The 24519-nt window shown below is 46.7% G+C and overlaps 1 protein-coding gene across 12 annotated transcripts in view; it reads left to right on the top strand.

Moving 5' to 3' along the window:
- FHOD3 (formin homology 2 domain containing 3) overlaps positions 1–24519 on the top strand; it is a 411734-nt gene that overhangs the window by 71254 nt on the left and 315961 nt on the right. The gene's annotated exons all lie outside the window — the stretch shown is intronic.

The raw sequence follows: 24519 nt of genomic DNA, 5'->3' as shown, positions 1-24519 counted from the left end.
TAGTCAATTTCCAGCAACATCAACAGATGTAATTTTTTCCCCACTAGAACAGAAATGAATTTTAATTCATTGGGAAGTGCACCAGTGAACAGAGTCCTTTGAAGGGCACTTTCTAAGTCAATGAGTGAGATGACACAGAGTCAGGGCAGAGTAACTTCTTGGAACAGACAATACAAACACAGGAATTCACAAAATTCAGTGGGACCTAAATGGTGGTGAAACTAAAGAACCAAATATTCCCATCGAGTTCTGCTGGTGGATCAGTTTAAATACCCCTTTGCTTACTCTTAGTAAGGATCCTGGGACAATTTGTCTTCTTTCGTTAAAACATTATTCCTTACACTCTTAAAAATAAAATTTAAGAACATTTCTCAAAGATTAAGCTATAACCTTCCATGGCTTTCATTACTATTTTGTACAAAAACCCTAGTGTTGTCAATTAAAATGTATTTTGCAACAGCACCATTGGTCAAATTCAAAGATGCTCAAAGGCATTTCCTTTTTCGTAATTGGAGGGAATGTAACTGTATATGAGAAACATCAACAGAATGAGGCATCAGTGAATCATTTGCAAAGCATTTTCCAGTCACCAGCTAAGTCCTGCAGCTGTGTGCTTTGCACTGCTCTGCTGTAGCAAAGAGCGGAATGACCAACAGTGGAGCATCTATCTCTTCAAGAAGAACCCTCTAGTGCAAGAGTGGCTGTGGGGATTCAGCTCGTGTGCTAGCAGATGCGGAGGAGGTGGCTCCCTGGGCCACCATGTTCGGAAGGATCCTGAGACTGTGTGCGGTCTTAATGGGTCAGCATCCTGTCTCCAGGCCGGCTTCCATTGGTGGTGATGGAGGTGGTGTGTGAGTCTGTATGGTGTGGATGATGGCTCCCGGCGAGCTACAGATTCTGTCCAGTGTTGGAACCCCCTGGAGATACAGTGTAGAGGGCGCTGGGCTTCTGTATGCAGAGGTGTGGAGTGGAGGTGATCCATGAGTCCTGCCACCAGTCCCTCCTGGTCTGCAGTCCCTTTCTCAGGTTCTCCCTTTTTTCTCATGCCTGTGAGTTTGGCGTGCCTCCTCCATCCTCTCCCACCTTGCTGAGCGAGTACCTCTTTCCCTGCCTCTGGGTGTCTTTCCCTCTTGGCTCCGTGTGAGCTGGTTCTGTGTGTCTGAGCCCTCCTGGCCCTGCAGGGAGGCTCCCTCCCCTCCAGCTACCTTTTCTGATGTTACGTTTGCCCCGCAAGTGGGCTGCTAAGTGTTAACCGAGTGACCCTTACTGCGTCTTGATTCTGACGGTTTGGGGTTTCTGTTAAAACTAGACCTTTCCTTCTGGAGACATCAGAATGCCTTTTTGACACTCTTGAAGCTAATGGCACCCGCGTGGTGCTTCCGCATTGGCTTCTGCACTGTGGGCGCCGAGACGCCTGCGCAGTGACACGCGCTAGCTCGGTTGACTGGCTCGTCTGGGTGCCGGGGTAGGGGGTCCACACAGGTGCTGGTGGCTCTCTGTTGTCTGATGTGCTGCCCCCTGGTCCCCCCGCCTCCCCCCCCGGTCCACTGTGTATCTGCAGAAGCAGAGTGAAACAGGCTGTTCTCTGACAAGGAGCCCCCCAGGTCGTTCTGGCCCCAGTGGGACCCCCGCCCTTCTTTCTCTAACTCTGGGTCTTGTACTCGGGCTTCTTGTCCTGCAGCAACAGGGGGCCGGTCCTGTTCTGGTCCTGCCTCCGCAGCCGTTGGTTAGGACGGGGGTTCCCTCCTGCCCTGTTTGTGGATGTCACAGTGGCCAAAGTCACAGCATCCTGACCGTACTCTTTCCTAGTGCATTTAGGTGCCATGGGTCACAGTTCTTGTCTTCTGTCCTTTGATGTAGGGATCCAGTGGTTCTCCGTAAGCCCTGGAGCCCACCTCTCGTTTCTGCCGTCTTTCCGCGGAGTCCCGAGTGGCTGGCTGCAGTCTTGGCACAAGATGGGTTTGGATTTGAAATCCTGAGTCTCCTGTTGCAGAAGGACACTTCCAGGGCCTATTTATTTACTTTTTTAAAGAACTCTCTTCCCTTTTGTACTCTGTCAAGTCTGTGACCCATTTTTGCTCAGAGTTCTGCTCTCTAGGTAAAAACAAGCTCTCTGGGTTAATCAGATTAAACACCTCTTATCATCTGTTTCCTATTAATCTGTCTCAGCTCCCAGATAGCAGACCCCACAGAAGGTCCCCGTGTCTAGAAGGCCTTTGGGTCTGGGCTGGGGGAGACTAGCTTGGCACCTTCTCTCTGCTCCGTGTTATAAGTTGCCGCATGGTCAAACAGTGATTGACAGATGTACCCTCCCCCAGCCCCCACAAATGGAGGCAAGACACGGGAAGGATGTAAAGTACACCACTCAGTTGTCAACATGCCTGTCCCTAATGCTGTCATTGTAGGGTATGGAGATAGATCAGGAAGGATGTGTTGCCACAAATTAAAAAGAACAACTAGAGGATGAATTTAAAGAATGACTCCACCATCTGTAGACACTCAGGTAAACATAAATGTGGGGGTAAATAAAGAACAGAAGACACAAACCCATGAGAGAGCACGAGAACCTTCCAGATGCAGCTGGAAAGTCAGGTCAGCTGCAGAAATTAAGAGGCATCAAGAAAGGACATGAGCAAATGGGAACTGAAGCCCAGGAGAGAAAAGCAGGTGTATCCTGGTTTCTTACGGCAGCTTTCGTTCTTATTTGTGCTCTGTACCCCCGCACTCCCAGACTTTCAACGTATTTCAATTGTTTGCTCATCGTCTCTGTAGGACTTTGTTACCTCTCATCTCTAAGGAGCTCTAGATGTTGGATGACAGAATGTGAACGTTGCCTGAGAACCATTATCATTGTGTTGGTTTCGCATTATCCTGGTGATTGCTTATCTCCTTCACAAGGAGCATGAAATTCTGCCCCCCTCCCCGCAAATGGCCCTGGAGAATGTAGTCATATTGGTGGAGACACTCCGTAGCAGATGCTCCAAGTTTAAACCCTGTGCTGGCAGTTGGACTCCAAAGCTGCTGTCCAGCAGAACCTTACTTCTATCCAGAAAGCAACCCCTGGTAAGGAAACCAGTGTGCTTTTGACTTCTTTAGGAGAGTCCTTCCTACAAATGCTTTATGCTCGCAGGTCTGAGCTGCGTGTGGGGTCTAGTGCCTGGCTCTCTGCACCTGCACCGATCCCTATAAAGAGATGACCTCACTTTTGTCACCAATCAGTAAGAATGCATGTCAGGAAACAAATGCTTTGTCTCGTTCCTGGAGACGTTGATATCCAGAGGGCCTGGGAGCTGACAAGTAGGATGGATGGCTTGCTGATGTCCTGCTAAGTCGAAGTTCTTCAAGGATTGGGTGCGTACTCAGGTACTTCTCAGGTCTTTTAGAGAGACTTGGAGAAAACATTTCTGGGGAGAGGGATTCTTTGGGAAATTTCTACTAAGTTGGAAATACCTAAAGGGACATATTTTAACTTAGGGGAAAAAAATCATGGAAAGCTTTAGCAGTTCAGCAAGACATGCAGCCCGTTCAAGATTTAACTCAAAGGGAGAAAAAAAGATGATGGAGAATCTTTTACAAGTGCTGTTGGTCTCAAGTTCACGTAATAGAGTAATAGCAATGGAACAGCAAAGGAGAAAATTAAGAAGGTTAGCATAATTGAAATCTTGTTAGTGTAATTGAAAAGAAGCACGAATTCTATTGTGAATTACACCCCGAGGTGGCGTGATTTATCGATATCATAGTAACTGGACTGTGATGGTGTGGGCAGGAAGGGATCCGCTTTACAGGGATGTAGGGGCGTCTGTGGGATGAGGTGTAGAGCTGGGTGTGCATCTGGAACTTCGGTTATTTCCTCGCTTTTAAAAAAGGCTCTGCTTTAGATTCAATGGTCAACCTAGATACTGTAGCTAGATACTGTAGCTACAAGTATTTCAAAAGTTGTAAAATGCTACAATGATGACTCGTTTGAGAAGAACTCTACTAAATTGTAAATTGTTTACCTCGGTCATTTTGAAAAAGTAATGTGAACCGCGTTCAGTGAAAGACACTGAAAGATCTTTGCATTTTTTTTCCTGTTCTCAGCCACGTTTCATGGGCCCTCCCCTTCCCCCTGCCCCCAGCCACAGGAGGGGCCAGGGAGGTGGGCATTTTCTCCAGGCCATGTGCCTGGGAGGTGGGGGGGCTCAGGCTGGCCGCTCTGCATTCCCTGACTGGTGGTCTCTGCGCTGGGCCGCTGCTTCCCTGTTTAGGCCATTTTATGCACAGTCTTTAGCCCTTTTCTACATTTGTGATTGCAGGACTGATGCAACCCTTCTGCTTTGAAAAGTTTGAGAAGAGCTGCCCAAACACCTAAATACATGTCTTTCCAAACATTTTCCCTCCGTGACGTTTCACCAGGCTTCCAAGGAGGGTCTTCCTGCTGAGCTCCTGGGTGGTTCAGTTTACCGTAGGGGAGAAGAAACAGCGAAGAAAAATAGATTTCACCCTTCGAGAGCTGACCCTGTTTGGTAATGCAGTTAAAATCCCTGCTCCCGCCTTCCGAGCTGGGCTGCGACTCCTCCTGGAGGTGGAACTGGAGCTTCCGGGCCCCTGCCAGGCTCCATCCTGACCCACTGGACACACGGCCTCTACGGCCTCTCATTTGGGGCTGCGTGTTAGGAAGTCACTGGAAATTGTTGCCTCCTGCTTTAGGAGCTGCCCCAAAGGAACAGAAGGGTTCTGGGCTGGAGGCCATGAGTCCTCCTGCTCTGGGTTTGGAGATCTGGTTCTTATCTGGGAAGATCTGGGAGGTAAGGATTCTGTGCCAGGGAGCAGCTAGCTCTTGAATATTGAAGGTGGACTGTTTTGTGTCCAGCCCACAGAAGCAGGCCCCTGATATTTGTTGATTAAATAAAGCCTCTCCAATACTGTGGTTTCTATTAAGAAATGTGTATTTGTTTTTTGTGTTCTTTTTTTTAATTTTATTTTTTTAATTTTTTGTTGGAGTGTAGTTGGTTTACAATGTTAATTTCAGGTGTTCAGCAAAGTGACTCAGTTATACATTTATATTTTCTTTTCAGATTCTTTTCCACTACACATTATTACAAGAAACTGAATATAGTTCCCTGTGTTGTACAGTAGATCCTTGTTGTTTATCTGTTTTGTGTATAGTAATGTGTATCTGAAAATGCTAATTTTAAAAAGCACAGATTTATAATTAAGAAATCTGTATTTGATCTTCATCTGGCACAGAGCTCTTAAAACCTCTGAAATTTCTTGAGAGCAACAAAGATGTTTTTGGTTGAGATAATGAGGTGACTTCTGGACCCCCACCTCGGGATGGGGGCTGGTTGCCAGCAGGGCCAGCCATGTGATTAGAGGGTTGGAACTTTCCAGTTTACCCCCTTGACCTTCAGGGAGGTAAGAAAGGTCAGAGGTTGAATAAATCTTTAGTGGCCAGTGATTTAATCAGTTAATCATGACCATGTAATGGCGTCTCCATTAAAAACTCAAAAAGGATGGGGTTCAGAATGCTTCTGGGTTGGTGACCACGTGGAGATTCAGGGAAAGCAGCAGGCTTGGAGAGGGCATGGAAGAGCCTCGCCCTCTCCCCATGCTTTGCCCTGAGCATCTCGTCCATGTGGCTGTTCCCCAGTTACATCCTTTCGTAATAAACTGGTGATCTAGTGAGTGAGATGTTTCTCTGAGTTCTGGGAGCCACTCTAGCAGAGTAATCATGCAAGGAGGGGATCGTTGGAACCTGTGATCTATTGCCAGTCGGTTGATCAGAAGCAGGGGTAACAGCCTGGACTTGTGATTGGCCTCTGAAGTGGGTGGGGGCGGCCTTGCAGGACTACTTGTAGGGAGATAGGGTCAGAATTGAGTTGAATTGTAGGACACCTGTCTGGTAGTTTAAGAATTGCTTGCTGTCCAGGAACCCAAAAGAGCCACTCAGGAGATCGTAAAACTGACAAGTATTTAAGTTTAATTTGTTTACTTCAGAAATGAGTTTCTTTGGTATTTTCTCAGGAAGAAGAATAAAAGGCAGTGAATAGAATGTGAAAGTAAATAGAAAGGAAAGAAGCTGTGGAAGTGGGTAGAATGTCCTTTAAAGACTGTTTCTGTGGGGTATGGTGTGAAGCTGAAAATGCACAATGTGTGGTTTCCGGTGGCTCGGTGCCAGGCAGGGGGATGTGTGTGGGGTCCGGGGGGGGGGGGCACTCGCTACCCCCACCCTGGGTGGTCTGGGGTCTCCATGGAGCCATGAACCTTCAGTCTGGGTCCTGAGGATGGATGTAAGATGGTGGTGATTGGGGCTAATGACCTGATAGATGCCTGCTCTATGGAACAGAGACTGCTTCACTTCTTTGAGCAGTTAGGGTGGATGCTCTTGGCCCCAGAAGTAAGAAGTGGATGACAACTGTCGAAGAACAAATGAAGAAGCGCGTGAAGCATCGTGAAGGGCGATCCGTGGATCCTCCCATGGCTGGCGGTGGAGTGTGCCCCAATGGGGAGTGCTGGTTTTGATTGTTCAGAATGGGGTGTGGCCAAGGCCTGGTGGGTGACCTGTGTGGGCGGCATATGGAGGCTTTGAGAGCCCTCCTAGTCCTAGTGTCCCCTGTTCTTCTTCCTGCGTGGGTGAAGGGTGTGCCCTGGATATCACCTGGGGATGGACAGGTGGATGGATGGATGGATGGATGGAAGGAGCACAGGGATTTGGGTCTGAAGATTTTGTCTCAAAGCAGAGTTGGCATCATTATGAATCATGACGCTCTCCCTGCCACGGCACCTGAGTCCAGGGGAGGAGGACAAACACCGGCTTCACGGGGCGTTTTGGGGGTTTGTGCTGCACTGAGTCATCCTCCGGCCCCGTCAGCACAACTGAGCAGCTGCTCTGTGCAGGGCACTTAACGTAGGTTATTCCATTTATCCTCCTGACACATTCATTATCCTTACTTTACAGAGGAAGAAACTGATTCAGAGAGCTTTGGTAGCTCACCCAGGGGCAAAGAGCTAAACGGCAAAGTTGGATTCAAATCCACATCTGACTCACTGTTCAATAGAAAAGTCCTGTTCAGTCACTTTTGACAAAGTTTTCCAGAGCAGAAAGGGAAACTTCCACTAAGCATTAAATGGACTGTCTTCCCACCAGACCCTGAGCGAAGCCCTCTGCAGATATCATCTCCTGTAATCCTGACCATAACCTCTGAGGGGGGTTGCAGTTCCCATTTAACAGATGAGGAGACTGAGGCACTCATGCTCTGATTACTTGGCCAAGGTCTCTAGGGGAATGACAGTGTAACTGAGCAGGACTCTGTGGGGCTTCCCAGGACAGACCCCTCCCCCATGTCCTCTACAGCGGCTCCTTGCTGAAGTTCCCAGACAACAGTATCTCCTGTGTATTTCCTGAATTTCTCCAATGCTAAAAAACCACCACCACAGAGAAGAAATCAACTACTTGATGATCATGAGCACATGGCCCCCAGACCTTCTGGTGCCTAAGTATTGATCACCATCAGGCAGTCAGAGAATCGTGCACAAGCTGATCATGCCCTCTACGATCCCTCTCCCTTACCTGACCTTTAAATATGCTTTGCTGAAACCCTTTGGGGATTTTGGGGTTTTCTTGGGTATAAGCAACCCCATCCTCCTTGCTCGGCCCTGCAATAAACCTTTCTCTGCTCCACACTCCGACACTGTGGTTTCTTTGGCCTCATAGTGCATTGGGCACACGGATTTGCATTCGGTAACAACAGAGCTGAGATGCTCACTCAGGTCTTCCTGACTCCACGGGCCTTGTGTTCCACCCCTGTGCTCTGCTACCTGCACTCACACTAGCTGGGCACTCGCTATGCTCCAGGAGTCTGCTGAGTCCTTCAAGGGAACACAGCCCTAGAGTCAGACCTGCCCTCTGAGAAGCTGTGTGACCTTAGGCAAGTAACCTCACCTCTCTGAACCTCAGTGTCTTCATGTATCAAGAGGGGATGGTAACATCTCCTTAGAGCATCATTAGAGGATTAAATAACTATTTCACTGGCTCCAGTGTTTAAAAACAAAGCTTATATTGGGTATTGATTTGTGGGCTCAAAGAACAGGTGTGTGCTTTAGAATCAGACAAATTGGGCTTTGAATGCCAGCCCTGCCTCTGTGTGTCTGTGAAGAAGTTACCCAAGTCTTTTAGGACTGTCTGTTTATTTATGACAGTGAGGACAAGGAGGGTCCTGGTGCCTCCCTCCTGGTGATGATGTAAGTATTCTTGGAGATAGTGTGTGAACAGGTCCAAGCATGCTGCCTGACACAAGCACCTGGGGCACCTGGAATATCACCATCATCACAAAGTTTGTGTTTTGTTGCTTTACAGCTTGTTAGCGCAGCATCGAAATGTGATTATCGAGTGGCTCTTAAAGGGGACTACCTTTAGAGTATTTGATTCGTTCATAGATAGAACTGACTTGTATGAAATGCATGTCTTCTCTCCAATTCTTGAAGGACCCTACGGTCCTTGTCTAGAACTGGATCACAGAGTTGTATTAAATGTTAAACCACAGCCAGAAATTGTGGAATTCATAAATAAGAAACGCAGCTAACACCCAATCAATATATTTAGAGCATGTTTTACCAGCCGTCCTTTTCTGATTGGCAGACCGATTGGAAACTGCAGGGCAGTAAATTTCCGTGGACGTTGCCTTTGATGTTGCACAATGGAGTTGGCCACACCAAGACCTGAAGGGCCATTTGGAGTGAGTCCCTGGTTCCTGTTTAGCTAGTGGCATCGGGGTCATTTTTGTGGTTCCTCTCTCTTCATTTATCCTGGTTTTCATACATTTTAGAATGCTCCAGTTTTGGCAAGCATTGGACAGCATGTTTACTGGAAAACTCTCATCTTCACTGAAATTCAGTGGGTTTTGTAATAGTGAAGGCAGCCTCCCTCCCCCATCCTTTGTGTTCCCAGATCGTGTTCTCCTGGAGGCACTGATAAAGTGGAGGATGAAGCGTCTCAGAAAGCAAACAAGACAGTCAAATGTGTGAAAAGGAACAAAAACACGATGACATAAGGCCTAGGGCTAGTTACATTGTGTAGTAATTTTAAAGTTGAAACATTATGCTCTAAGCACTAAAAAGTAGTAAAAAAAAGTTCTATATGAGTTGATATTTACAAAAATGCTCAGAGAGATGAGCTGTTCCAATTGCACCTAAAAATACAGGCAATGTGTTTGTTTACAGCAACCATACTAGTGATGGTAAACTTCCGCTACACACATGGCAGTAGTTCTGTCCGATGACCCAGGATCTGGAGGATTTTTTAAATGACTTGTTTGACCCAAGCAGTCCCATGATGTCACACGCGGGTCTCTTTTGCCCCTCATCTCCCTGCAGTGAGTGGGCGGCTCAGGGCGCCTGGGCATGGGGCATGGGTGCTGGGGTTGGTGAGGGTCACGTGGGGGCCAAGGATGGGCTGACCAAGCCCTTGTCTCCTTCACCAGGCATTGGCTTCAAGGCCACCGGCAAGCTCTACAGGGTGCCCTGGAGCACTGTACACCTCATCAGAAAGCCGTGAAAACAATGACCAGCCCGTTAGGGACTCTGGAAAGGTGCTCCACGAAGCAGCCTAGCCAGGAATTGCCAAGGCCAGGGTGAATTACCCATAAAATTTGTGCTGTGGTTTTTTTTTTTTTGATGGAAGATAGCGAAATCTTAAAGAGACGTGTGTCTGTTGGGATGGCCTCACAGAATGCCTGCAACAGCTCAGGCTTCTCCAGGGCAGGAGTGCTGGGATGTGCCCCCTGCGGGTATTGGGATGGGGGTGCTCAGGGGCAGCTCGGCCTCGGCTTCTAGTTGCAGCCCTGCCTCCCCTCGACTGTCCTCCAAGCCTTGGGGTTCAGTCCTTTCCGGGGTCTGACTTGAGATCTGGCCTTTGTTGGGGCTCTTAGGAGGCTCCAGGCTGTGGCACCTGCCTCAGGAGGGCTGGGGAAATGTGGGGGTCTCACTCATGGTCAGGGCAGGAGACTGCTGACTTGGGCCTTGGGGGAAGGATTCGTGATGTCGCCTCCAAATGAGGCTGTGCCTAGAATCCAAGATTAAATATTTAAAACAAATGAGTTTTTATTTTCTGTAATCCTCCTTTGGCATGTTTTCATCTTTCTTAAACCCAATGGCTTAGAAGACAAAATAAGAAATCAAAAACAAAAGCAGGTGCCCTGGAGAGGTCCTGCTCAGGTCTGGGGCCCAGACTGTAGCTCAGGGTGTTGGTCCCTCTTCTGGGGAGGGTGTCCTGGTTGAGGGGCGGTGGGGGGTAAGGGAGGAGCCATGGGAGGCAGGATTCTGATTATGCTACCAGCATCGTCAGACAGCTAGACCTGGAACATGGCACTGACTTCTCCAAAAACGGAGACCCTCACGCTTCCCTTGGGAGCTGCTGAAGGACTGATGCGCCGGGAGGCTTTCTTAGGTCAAGAACCTGGCATCTGGCAGGATTTTGCATGAGCTTTGTTGCTGCTACTGCCAGAAATAGACAGCATCTTACGAGTGGGCTTGGAAACATCAGTATCATTTCTGTTACTGTAGTGTGAGAGATAGCCAGCTCTCCACCTGACGTAGACAATAACTCACCAGCATTTATGAAATGCCTCCTGGGTGCCACCACTGTGGTAAGTGCTATAAAGGGAATAAATAGGCACATGGTGAGTTCAGTAGAAACATGAGGCAGTTCCCTCTTCTCTTGATTCTAACTAGAAGCTGTGTGCTTCAAGTTTCCAAGTCTGCCCTGCGTTCTGGATCTGTTGCTGAGATGTGTGCTATGTCCCCTGGATTCCTGAACTTCATCCCAAGCATCTCCCATCCCCCATTGGAGGGGTTTCAGCCCACCCACCTCATGTCCCCAGGGCTTTTAGCACAATACGCTGACCATTTGCCTCTTGCTTCTCCAGGTGTGTGATCTGTCCATGTCCTGTTTCCCACTGATGCTGTGTGACCTTAAGGGCAGGAGTAGAGGACATTCCTCTCTCTTGGGTGGAGGAGTATCAGAAGAGGAAGGAGTCTGGGGCTTCTAGGAGCCAATCACAGAACTGCCCTGAGCCTCAATTTCCCCACCTGAACTTGGAGACATAGTTCATTTAAAAATTGGAAAATTCTCTGTATACATTTAAAAAGTATTTTGGGGAGGGTCTTTTTTAATAGTTTGGCTACATTGGGCTTTCTCTTAAATTTTTTGTCTTTATTGTTGTGTTTTTCTCCAAGGATATTTGCTCATAAAAGTTTAATTATACTCTTTATTTCTCACATCCTGACTCTGTAGCACACCATGTCTTTCTGACTTTTCCCTGATTCTTAAACTAGATTTAAGGCCCAAACTAAGCAGAGAAAAACCAAACGAAACTCCTTGAGATTCCACGTGCCTCCCTATTACCAAATACAAGTTTATGTGCCCAATGCACCGTGAGGCCAAACAAACCGAAACATTGGAGTTTGAAGCAGAGAAAGGTTTATTGCAGGGCTGAGCAAGGAGGACAGGGTGGCTTATCCCCAAGAATACCCCAAAATCCCCAAAGGGTTTCAGGAAAGCATATTTAAAGGGCGGGTAAGGGAGGGGAGTTGCAGGGTACACAATCAGCTCCTGCACAAATCTCTGATTGCTTGATGATAATCAATCCTTAGGCACCAGAAAGTCTGGGGGCTACATGCTCATGATCATCAAGTGATTAATTTGCTCCCTTTAGTGGTGGTTTTTAGTATCGGAAAAAACTCAGGAAATATACATGAGATAAGTGTTGTCTGGGTACTTCAGAGAGGAGCCACAGCAGAGGATATGGGGGAGAGGTCTGTCCTGGGAAGGCCCCACAGGGTCCTGCTTGGCTACATCCCTTGGTCTCTTGTTTCTTAGCTGGAAACAGAACACAGTGTGTTCTTAAGACTATAGCTCAGCCCCAGGAAAGACCCAGAATGACAGAGTGGGGCAGGCAGCCCTCCATTCCTGCCTGATCTTGCAAGGTGCCTGCCTTTCTTTCTTTCTTTCTTGCTTTCTTGCTTTCTTGCTTTCTTGCTTTCTTGCTTTCTTTCTTTCTTTTCTTTCCTGCTTTCTTTCTTTCTTTCTTTCTTTCTTTCTTTCTTTCTTTCTTTCTTTCTTTCTTTCTTTCTTTCTTTCTTTCTTTCTTTCTTTCTTTCTTTCTTTCTTTCTTTCTTTCCTTTCTTTCCTTTCTTTCCTTTCTTTCCTTTTCTTTCTTTTTTTTCCTACCTTATACTTCAGGAGGGCAACACTGCCAGAGCCAAGAACTGAGGAAATCACCTCCTTATTTCCAAGCAAACTTACCTAGTTACTGTCACTGTCCTCTCCTGGGGCACTGATTGTTAAAAAGGTATTCCTTGTACTCACAGCCCCTTGGATGATGCGGCATTGATTTGCATTTTCCTCTGATGTGAGTACGTCTCAGGGGAACCCTTGTGTCCCACTTTTCCTACTGCCAGAGAGAGCAGGGAATTCTGCTCAGCTCCCCAGGAGGACACTGTGGCCTCTGCTGTCCCCCTTCATGGGTGGGTGGGTGGGGAGAAGGCAGTGAGCGGGTGCCTCTCCCTCTTCTTTGAGTGTCCGATTTTGAGGATCCTCCAGGTCTTTGATCTGCCGTGGGCTTGCAGCCTGCCCCTGCGGTGGGCCAGTGATCTTTCCCTGAAATATTAGGAAGCCCTCTGGCCCCAGGTGCGAGGCCAGCTCTCTCCTGAGCCACATCGCGGTGCGGCTCCGTTAATCCGCCCGGTGTGCCTCTTTCCCCGTGTGCTTCTGAACTCGCGGGAAAGACCACACGTTATCCTGGACCCCCTTTAGCCCCAGAGAAGGCAGAGAAGGTCTCTGCTAATGGGGCTAAGGAGTTGGGGGTTTGAGTACCTTCTCCCTAACCCTTCTCCTGGGGGCGTAGACCTGCATCGTCAAGCGGCTTAGAGAGATGTGCTGTGTCCACGGAAGGAAGGGATGACGTGTCCAGAGCGCAGCGCACCCGCAGCTGCTCCTGCCTTTCTTCCCTCAAAGCAGTGAGGCTGCGCCAGGCCAAATTAAAACTGGAGATGCCCTGAGCATTGTTATTTTTAAGGCTGGAGTATTTGAGGTTAAAGAGAGGGAGTGAGTCTAAAATAAAATGTGACTCTGTCCGGGGCATGCAGCCAGAGGCCCTCTTGGTTCGCTGCTGTAGAGGAGGAGATGGAACCAGCTCCAGGGCTGGGGGTCCAGGGCTGGGGTCCTGCTCAGCGTGCGTGATGCCCATTGTGCCGAGGGCTGCTGGTTTTGACTTTCTGGGAGCGCGTTCTGTACCTTTGATATTTCTGAATAATATAACAAAAGCAATTCGGCACATCACACCCTGACCTCAGCTGCTTTGTGTATCAAGGTATGAGCAAGACATGGTTTTGAGACGAAGGCATTTTCCCCAAACTTGCTTGAGAAAAGTCCCTTTGAGAGTGACTGATGTAGCAGAGGACACACGTTCACCAGTGATGGTGGTTCTGTAACACCTGGCGTGACTCTCCACTTAGAGCATCCTGAGGGGGAAGAAGGGAGTTATTCAACTAATAAACTCTGGGACCTGGAGTAGTCAGGTAATAGAATTGATGGAGAGATTGCAAAATCTGGGGGACAATAACACCTGGACCACATGGATCAATCACGTGTCATTCATGAGTGAAGCCAACTTGGAAAGGTCAAGAGCCCACCTCCGTGGACAGGGAAAGCCTTAGCTTCCTTTCCTCTTGCCCGTGGAAGGTAGTCTCTGAATATTCACCAGTAACTGATTGTTGCCTCTGCATTGGAAACTTAGAAGTTGGGGGGCAGACAGCTAGGAACTCGTAGTCATCAGTAAGGGCTCTGTTCTGATGCTGGAGCCTCTCCCTGAGAGCACAAGGCCTGGGTTCACGTGAGGATGCCAGCATTTCCGGGAGGGGATGCCTCACTGCCATCACCAAGTTCAGGGCCTCTCCATGGAGTAGGTTTTGTGGACCACAGAGGGACTTGGTGCATGAAGGCAGACTGTACCCACTTTTAAAGGGGAGGGCTCATGGGCGGGTAAAGAGAGGCCACTTGGCTGAAGGTTGGCCCTCATCGTACATAGGGGCCTGGATTGTGGACCCACAAGGAGGCATGTGGGTACCTGGGCAGTGTCGTGTACCAGGTTGGGGCCACCTTGCCCAGGAAGCTTCTTTACAACAGAAGGTTCTAAAGGAGGGGTTGGGGACAGTGGCAAACTAAGGGAATTGGAGCTCAGGCAAGTTCAGAGTCTCCAGCCACAGGGGAGTGCCCTAGGGGGTGGCATGTCCTGGATCTTTGGAAGTCCTGGGAGCAAGGGCTGTGTAGCAGACATGCCCAGCTTGAGCCTCGATTCCACCACTGACCATAGTGTGACCTTGGGCAGGTCACTTCATCTCCTGAGGCCTCAGGTGGGTCTTGTCGGGGGGTGATCGTCCCTGTGTGCACCTGCCAGACAGGGCGGGCTGGGAGTCTGGGCATGGATGCCCTCCCAGGCAGGCCGGGGATCCCACCGCTCCGTGTCTGTGTCTGCCTTTGTTGATTCCTACTCAGACTTTGGGTCTCTACTGAACTATCCTGCCACTCCGCAGGGAAGATGGCTCGTGGCCGTCCGTGTCCCCCACAGGTGAGATAGCTCTGTCAAGCTCCGTCACAGCCTGGGGCCCGAGGTGAGTGCTGGTTGTCCTGCTGCAGGGACACTGGGCCCCGTGTGGGAGGGTGGATGTGGAGCCGGGTCACCTGTTTCATACCCTGGCTCCTCCACTAAAAGGCTGTGTGACCTTGAACTAGTTCCTTCTCTCTGCCCCTCGTCTCACCTGTTAAATGAGACAGTCCAAGGGTTGCTCGGGAGGAGTGGGGAATGAATTGATCCACGCCAGGTATTTAGAGCCCCACCGGGCACATAGTGACGGCTGTGTGAACGCGATGGGGTGGCTGTGATCGGCTTTCCAGCACAGTGCACAGCCGCGTGGTGGGTCTTAATATATCCATCTGAGTAGTAAGGGAGCAGAGTTTGAGATGATGGTGAGAGTCCAGCTGAAATATCAGACCACGGATTCATCTCCCTTTTCTTCCTGAATCCCTCTCAAGTTTCCTTAAAGTGCTGATAAGAGGTAGTGGCCAAAGCTGAAGTATCTGCTAAAGAAGCTTGCCCTGAGCAGAGGACAGTGGAGGATGGCTTCCTGCCTTCCCAGACCCTGGCCCTCTGGCTGCTGACTCCGCCCCCAGCCCTTCCCCAGGGACACGGCAGGGATGCAGAAAGTCTGCCTGCAGCCAGGGCCACACTTGACTGGAACCAAGCGGACGCATCTCTTGCTTCTTTGTCTGGCTTTGTCTGCATTTCATGCTCTGGCAGCTAATTTGTGCCTCACCAGGAAGCAGACTATTTCTTTTTTGGGTCCTGGAATGGCAGATGGGAAGGGCGGTTTTAATGAATTACTGTTTTCTTTTGGAGATTAAGCTTTTATTATAAATATAATTGCAGATGCATAACCTTCTGGTGCTTACATACCATTTGCCAATTAGGATAATGGGCCTGAAAAGTCTCTTGGAGAGTGACAGGGACAAAGTTGCCTGTAACTCAGCTTGGGGGTGCTGGCGAATGAAGTGCTCTGCCCACTGGAAGCACCCTGTATCAAGTCTGCCCATAATGTGCGTTTGCTGAGAGGTCTGAAAATACTCATGACCTTTGAGGACGGGAGATTAAAATGAGTAGGCAGCAGTGTGGCCGCCAGCCCCGGTCATTTGTGATGTGGTCACTCCGGAGCGTCTGCCACGCCCACCACGTGCTTCTGGGACGGCCGCAGGGCGGGAGGCTGTGCTGTGTAATTTTGGAGTTAAATCATTCACGTAATGTTGAAAGCATTTATGACGGATCTGGCTACTAATGTTGTGATGTTTCCATCACTTCTTTTAGAGGACCTCAGTCTTTGGGGCACTTCCCCCTTTTTTGTTGTTTTGTTCCCTCTGGAGCAGAATATCTCGGCCTCAGCAGTGCTGACATTTTGGGCCAGATACTGATTTATTGTGGGTCGTTCTGTGCATCCTAGGACGTTTGCTGGCAACCCTGGCCTCTGCCTGCTAGATATCAGTAACAACTCCCCTGCTTACGATGGCAAAAAATGCCTGCAGGTATTGACAAGTGTCCCTTGGGGGGCAGACCTGGCCCCAGAAGAGCCACAGAAGGACTGAGGAGCTGCAGTCAGGCCCACAAGAGCTGGTGCTGAAAGAGGAATCTGACTGATTAGACTGATCCACACCAAGACAATTGGTGACTCATCCCCTCAGGAAACCAGTAATCACAGAGCCCCAGTGTGTGACCGGCACCGTGTCAGACCCAGAGAATACGAAGGAGACTGAGGATGATCTCTGAAAAGTTTAAGAAAATGGGTGTTTTGATGGGGCCAGAAGGCTTCCCCTTTAATTGCACTAACTGGGCCCACTCCTAACTCCTGACTGGGTTGATATTATGGCCCCCACATTGGGCAGATCTGGGTTCTGATGGGCTCCCCCTCGAGGGCAGAGAGCTAATCCGTTTGGATTCACAGGCCTGGGATGTACAGATAAATTGGTCATAGGAAAGGTCTGGGAGGTGTGCCGCTTGATCAGAGCCTGGAAGGATTTTAGTAGGTAACACGGAGGGGCTGAAGGTGCCCCTGGTGAAAAGACACGTAGATGCACGTGCGCAGGAGTAAAGGCAGTTTGGCAGCAAAGAGAATCCAACCTACTTGGACAGAAGATCAAGGCAGGAAACAACATGGATGTGGGTCTGGCAGGGTTAGGAGGGTGGTGTGGCTGAGAAATATCTGGGTTTTCTGAGCTGTCAACTGGGGAGGATGCTGTCTGCTTCAAGGGTTCATTGTCAGTTTCAAACACGATGATAAAATACTGGGATGCCCAGATAAAGATGATTAATAAAGACTTTGTGTAGACAGGCTTTACAAGGAGACAGTGAGATTTCTTACTTTACTAAATAGAAAATAAGGAAATCATTGAAATCAGATTTTGAGCAGGGGAGTGATCTGATGGGAACAGGATTTGAGGAGGAATATTCTGGAGGTGGTATATAGGAGGAATTGGGTGAGGAGGAGCTCAGAGGTCAGGGTGGAGGAGAGGAGGCTGGTGTCGCTGGCCAGAGGGGGTCTTGGCAGTGGGGAGGGGCTCCAGGGTTATAATTGTGTGTGAAGTGTGATTGAAGGAGACAGTGGTTGACTCCGTGAGTGACTGACTGCGGGTAGACTTTTTCCTGTTTCCTAAAATGATTGGAAGTGATATGCAGTATTAAAACGACACAAAACAGTGTATCAGACAAATATGGACCATGACAGATGATACGGAACAAAGAAACAGAAGTGACCAGCATCTGGGATGAATTTGTTACTGCAACTGGTCCTCAAACATCCTGGTAGTTTCGTTGTAAAGGGAGGTCACTGCCTTAGAACCTAGAGGTTTCTCTTTGTTTGGGGTATCTCTTTGAGGTGGTCTGGAGGAAGAAACCAGTATTTTGGTTCTGATTTATTTAGATCATCATACAAAGGCACAGAAAATGTAGCTACAGGTTTTAAAAATCCACCCAAATCTTACGAAAATGGGTGCTTCTTATATTGAGCCTCTTTGGAAAAAAATGGAGGCCCCCTTTAAAATTCCACCCCATTGGTCTGAGTGACATCATTTCTGTTTTGACCAGACCCTTCCTGAGTCTCAGCTGATGCCATGCAGCATGACGGGCGTGGGTTCTGGTTTTGTCTGGGTTTCCTAAGTATTGGGGGGATATTATACCGGTGCACGGATATGTTTCAGTGAAGTTCATGTAGGCTGAATTCTGCAGAGAACCAAGCTCACACTTTGATTTGAAGGGACCTGAGTAAGGGACAGAGAAGCCAAGAGGAAGGGTGAATACACCTGCCCAGCTGTCTGTCTGCCTCCAGCCAGGGCTGAGGCAGGAGTTACTGCCTCCCTGGGCAAAGGCTGACTGGCTTGGGGTTTTGTTTTTTTCTAGCTACTAAAAACTGTACCTGGGAGCGGGGTGTAGGAAGGGATAAACTGGGAGTCTGAGGTTTGCAGATACTAACTGATGTATATAGAACAGATAAACAACAAGCTCCAGCCGTAAAAGTGCAGGGAACTATATTCGATATCTTGTAGTAACTTATGGTGAAAAAGAATATGAAAATGAATATATGTACGTTCATGTATGACTGAAGCATTGTGCTGTACACCAGAAATGGACACATCATTGTAAACTATACCAGTCAAAAAAAATATATATATGTATATGTGTGTGTGTATATATATATATATAAACTCATTCTGTCTTTTAATTGGTTTGTGCTTATAAATTGAGTTTCCCTAGAATTATTAACTAATTCTTTCTGTGTATAGGGCCATTTGCATATAATAAAACTGGTTTGATTTTGCAATTAAACTGTAATTTTATCCTTTTGATAAAATTTGATAGGTACTACAACAATTTGAAAATTAAAAGGCATAAAGGACAAAGAGTGAACAGTCCCCTCCCATTCCTGCCTGGTCACCCTTTGTCTTGGCTCGTCCGTGTCATCAGTTTCTTGTGTATCTTTCCCGGGACGGTCCAGGTGTGTGAGAGCAAGCATGAACACACCTACAGACGCACACAGAGTGCTGGACTGTGTGGTGAGACAGTGATTTACTCAACCCCACCTCCCAGGTCTACACACGGAGAGTGAATTATTGTGTGAGAGGACACACACTTTGAACAGGTGTCCGTAGGCAGTTAAGACAATGTTCTTTATGAATATTTTTGATGACCTGGAGAGAAAGCCAGTTGGGGAAAACCCAGCAGTTTCCAACCCCACACGGTGGGAGGACAGCTAAACCTAAAGGAGACGGAGGACCTGACTGGGTGGCTGGTTTGGGGAGATGGTCACGTGTTCAGTTTGGGGCCGGTCAAGCCTAGAATAAGGACCAGATATCTTGCTTGGAAAGATGGTACTAGAGGCATGTGAGAAGGGAGAGCTGGGATATGAGTTTAGGGTTGCTTCTGATCCTGCACACAAACCCGGGGGTGGATTGAATAGCCCATATTTACCCCTTTGCCTTCCCTGACACTCCGGGAAGTATGAGATTAACAAGACTGTTACCACCAGCAGTATAATTACTGAGAAGAGTTAAGATTTTATTTTTTTTTTTGCATTTGCTCTCCTCATTTTTTAGCAGTTCTGTATCTGCAGAGTCAGGATATGTAGCCATCTCAGACTGTCCTCTCTTCATTTTAGCCCTTGTTGACTCTTAGTTCTACAAGTATCTTCATGTTTAAAGTTCACCCCCAAAACTTATATTCTTGTCTTTCTAGTCATTTTGTGTGTCTGTAGCTCATCCTCCAGGCACGGAGTCCTTGAGGTCAAAGCTGTTCTCATGATCATTCTTTTTTTTTTTTTTTTAACATTTTTTTATTGATTTATAATCATTTTACAATGTTGTGTCAACTTCCAGTGTTCGGCACAATTTTTCAGTCATTCATGGACATATACACACTCATTGTCACATTTTTTTCTCTGTGAGTTATCATAACATTTTGTGTATATTTCCCTGTGCTATACAGTGTAATATTGTTTATCTATTCTACAATTTTGAAATCCCAGTCTATCCCTTCCCACCCTCCACCCCCCTGGTAACCACAAGTCTGTATTCTCTGTCTGTGAGTCTATTTCTGTCCTGTATTTACGCTTTGTTTTTGTTTGTTTGTTTGTTTTTGTTTTTGTTTTTTAGATTCCACATATGAGCGATCTCATATGGTATTTTTCTTTCTCTTTCTGGCTTACTTCACTTAGAATGACATTCTCCAGGAGCATCCATGTTGCTGCAAATGGCATTATGTTGTCGGTTTTTATGGCTGGGTAGTATTCCATTGTATAAATATACCACCTCTTCTTTATCCAGTTACCTGTTGATGGACATTTAGGCTGTTTCCATGTTTTGGCTATTGTAAATAGTGCTGCTATGAACATTGGGGTGCAGGTGTCATCCTGAAGTAGATTTCCTTCTGGATACAAGCCCAGGAGTGGGATTCCTGGGTCATATGGTAAGTCTATTCCTAGTCTTTTGAGGAATCTCCACACTGTTTTCCACAGTGGCTGCACCAAACTGCATTCCCACCAGCAATGTAGGAGGGTTCCCCTTTCTCCACAGCCTCTCCAGCATTTGTCATTTGTGGATTTTTGAATGACGGCCATTCTGACTGGTGTGAGGTGATACCTCACTGTAGTTTTGATTTGCATTTCTCGGATAATTAGTGATATTGAGCACTAAATATCAGGGCTCATGATCATTCTAAGATGTTTCCCCCTTTCCCACCACTTTCTCCCCCTCACGAGGGTACAGCTCTGGGACCTGCGATACCCCAGCCGACTGAACGCATAAGCAGACAGGTGAGTCTGGCTGTTTGTATCAGGAGAGATAGTGAAGCGATCTAAAACAATGAAAACAATGCTACTCTGTTCGCTAATTATTTTTGTTTAGGGAAACAGTTGTTTTTCCTAAAATATGCTATTGATGTTGGCATATAATGAGTTTGTTACTTTTGACTAATTAAAAATACATTAAAATTTGTTTTAATTCCTAAAAGGTAAATGATGTGTCTAGCACCCACATAAACAAAGCTCTTTGGGCTCCTTAGTAATTTGATGAGGATAAGGAGTTGAAGATAAAAAATTTGAGGACCCTCGTTCTAATAGATTCTTTAGGAAAACCTTCAGGGTTTTGCACAGTTAACAGTTTATTGATACAGTTTATACTTAAGTTTTACTGTATGTCATGTCCTTGGCTCCCATCTTCTTTTTATCACCCCATTTTCTTCTATGTAAAGTGTTGCTTTTGAAGAGTCTGGTGCTGATCCACTTTTCTTTCCCCTATAAGTCACTTTTTTTTTTTTTTTTTTTGCTAAGACTCCCAAACAACTTTTTTTTTTCTTCTCCTGTGAAGTTCAGTAATTAGACTGTGTCTTGGGGTGAGTCATTCTGGACCAGTATTCTCAGGTACACAGCATGCTCTTTCAATATGTGTTTTCAAATACATATATTTTTTAATTTTAGGAAAGTATTCTTGTATTATAGTTTTAAATGTTGGTTCTTTTCCCTTGTTTTGCTTGTCTTCTTCAGGGACTCCTATTTTCTGTGTGTTAGAGCTTCTTTACCTACCAGGAATAATGTGCTTTCTTTTGAATTATTTTCTTCTTTTTGAATTAAAAGACATAGCCCCAATTTGACTTTCCCTATAACTTAAAGGATTACCTGTTGTGTTTATTTGCTTCTGTGTTTATTTCACTTTAAGAGTCATTTCTGAATATTAGGAATTTTCTTGTTTTTTGAAGTGCCCGAGTTCTCATGTCTGAGTTTTCCTATTTCTGATTTATATTGTTCTTCCTTGTCTTTTATCATTTCACTATATATTTTTCCCATTTTTAAAAAACTGGGGTACAAATTTGATTTGTTCTTTAGATGGGTCCTTCTGGCACGCTTTCACTGTCTGTAAAGATGTTGCTCAGCTCCTTATTCACGTTTTCCCTCTAACGACTCTGCATGTAGTTTGACCTTTATGCTTTTGTGTTGCTCATTTTTATGTGAAATAAGTTTTTCTGAACTTTTAGGAGGAGGCTTGTTTCAGAGTTGTTTTTCTAACTTCACAGAGCTTCCTTGTCTCTTTTGATAGCGTGTTCAGAAACACGGCTGGTTGCATTCTGAGATTTCTGGGCTCTGTTTCTGTCTCTCATCTTTAATTGGACCATCACTTTCCTCTGTATTATTGCTCCTGTCTTGCTCGGTTTTGATTCCACTCCCAGCAGTGACTCCTATCCTGGAGGGGTGCCCTGGGGTCCAGTTTCAAGAGTTCCTAGGGACTAGACGGCCCCACGCTTTTAGTCCAGCAATGGGCTCATGACCTGCCTCGTGCTGGATTGGTCAACACCCCTCTCAGTTTCAACTGCTACTCTCACACTGGCCTGCCATACTTTCCAGTGAATACCTGTCAGCTATTTTGGTTTCCCCTGATCTCACGTCTGTCAGATGCCTTATTGTTTCCCTCTGTTTTCTGCTGAGCAGATGACAATATGATGCGTGCCTTACAGCAGTTGTGGTGTGTCCTCACCCACTTATGTTTCAGTGTTTGTGGAATTTTTTTCCCACTTAGTTGTACTTGACGCTTGTCATTTTCTTGTAAATGTTGTGTATGGGTTGTTTGTTTTTTTTTTTTTTTTTTTTTTTTTTTTGCTCTCTGGTTGATTTTTTTAAAGATAGTACTTAGAAATTAAATATATTTTGAGATAGAGATTCACATGCAGTTGTAAAGAATCGTACAGAGAGATCCCACATATCCATAGCTCACTGGTTTCTCTGTTTTTATGTGGAGTTTTGGAAGATTCACAAAGTATTCTCTCTCACTATTGCCATCTTCATAGACTCCTCTCTCCATGGGGGATTCTTAAAAAAGTTTCCTTAAAATTGTTACTTAAAATCAGTTTACCATTGCATAACAAAACCCTCAAAACAATAATGAATGGTTTAAAGACAGAAGATTCCTTTCCTATTGTGTGAAGGACAGACATCTGGGGGATACATTCCAGAGTTAGTAGGGCGGTTCCAGGGTCATCAGGGATGTGATTTTTTTCTCTTGTTGCTCTGTTGTTCTTAGCACGTTGCCTTGCAGTCCAGGATGACCATCTGAGCTCTAGTCATCACTTCTGTGTTCTAAGCTGTAGAGAGGAGGGGGGCTGAGAAAGAGCTTGTACCATCCTCTGACTTTCCGAAAGTTTCTGCTGACACTGGATTGGCCTGAATTTAGTTCTGGAGCTCCTGGTAGTTGCTAAGGAGTCATGGAAATGAAGGGTTTTAGCTGGTTGCATGGCCACCCTAAGTAAAACCAGTCTTCTCTGCCTGAGAAAGAAGGGGAGAGTGAACACGGGGGACAGGCAGCTCAGGAAGCAACGGACTTTTCCTGCTGTGTGCTTGAATGTAAACTTAGAGAAAGTGAATGAGTATGTCAGAAGTTAAAAGGACATTTTGAGTGCGATTTTAATCTTAGCGTGTTTTTCTTTTTAAATTTATGCTGTTTTGCAAATTAAAACAATTCAGCGCTCTGAACTGAACTTCTTTGCACAAATCTTGGGATCCTCATGGCATCTCAGTCAGCACAGACCTTTCCTCTCCAGGCAGCAGTGGTGGGAGGGGACACATGGCCCTCTCCGTCTTTCTGGCAGTGCTTCCTGAGTCACTGTCTTTTTTTTTTAAATTGAAGTACAGTCAGTTACCATGTGCCAGTTTCTGGTGTACAGCACAATGTCCCAGTCATGTATATATATACACACACACATATATTTGTTTTCATATTCTTTTTCATTATAGATTATTACAAGATATTGAATATAGTTGCCTGTGCTCTACAGAAGAAATCTGTTTTTATATCTATTTTTATATAGAGAGCTGTGTTGTAACTAACATCCTATAACAGATTAGCAGGTCTTTCAGTGGCAACATAGATAAAGCCCTTTAGTCAGAAACACCGAGAATCTTCAAGAGGAAATTTGGCATCTTTTCCTCAAGAAGACGTCTTATCTCTAACACAACAATGTGTCTTGGCTCTCAGTTTCTCCATTATTTCTGCTGTTTTGTCGTCCCCCTTGTGCCCTGACTTTCCTGCTCTCTCCCTGTGCTTGTTCAGAATCTTAGCATTTGGAAATACCACCCTCCCCTTCAAACCATGCTTGTTTGCAAGCTGGTTTCAAGTCACACATGTCTGCAAGCAAGTTACTGACTGTTTCTCCCTTTAATCACTGCTTTAAAAAATTGTGGTAAAATATATCCACATAAAATTTACCATCTTAACCATTTTTAAGTGTACAGTTCAGTGGTACTAAATACATTCACATTGTTGTGCAACCGTCCAACCTCAGAACGACTCTCATCTTGCAGATCTGAAACCCCATACAAATGACACAATAACTCCTCATTTCTCCCTCCCCCAGCCCCTGGCAACCACCATTTCACTTTCTGTTTCTATGAATTTGAGGACTCTAAAAGTGCAATCACACCAAGTGCGGCCACACAAAGAAAAGATAGAAACACTTTTCCTGCCCACGTCCCTTCTAAATGAGCAGGACCGTTTTCTTTTAAATTTGGCTGGTTGCCGTCTGTCTGTCTCAGCCCCAGTTCTTCAGTGGAGGCCGCTGGAATGTGCCACTCCAGGTGTGGTCTCCATCACTGGCGTCACGTGCTTAGAATGCAGCATCTCAGGCCCCATCCAGATCGCTGGGTGAATGGTGAACGCGTTCAAGTCTGAGCATGTTCAGCCACTCTGGTGGCTCTGAGAGGGAGGCCTCTGTGAGGCGGGGCAGTGGGCCTGCAGCCTGGGGAACCGACAGGCACAGGGGCTGCTCTTCTCACCCAGCCTGTCCACAGAGGTGAGGACAGGACCGGCCCTGGGACAACAGGAGTGACCAGGGGGCGGAGGACTCAACAAACGTGCCCAGGAAGTGGGTGCCTGCAGCCATCTCCCTTGAGATGCAATCTTTG

This window comes from Camelus dromedarius, chromosome 32 (genome assembly GCF_036321535.1).
Source record: "Camelus dromedarius isolate mCamDro1 chromosome 32, mCamDro1.pat, whole genome shotgun sequence".
Lineage (NCBI taxonomy): Eukaryota > Metazoa > Chordata > Mammalia > Artiodactyla > Camelidae > Camelus > Camelus dromedarius.
The sequence above is the reverse complement of the archived record's forward strand: the minus strand, read 5'-3'. Positions and strand labels throughout refer to the sequence as shown.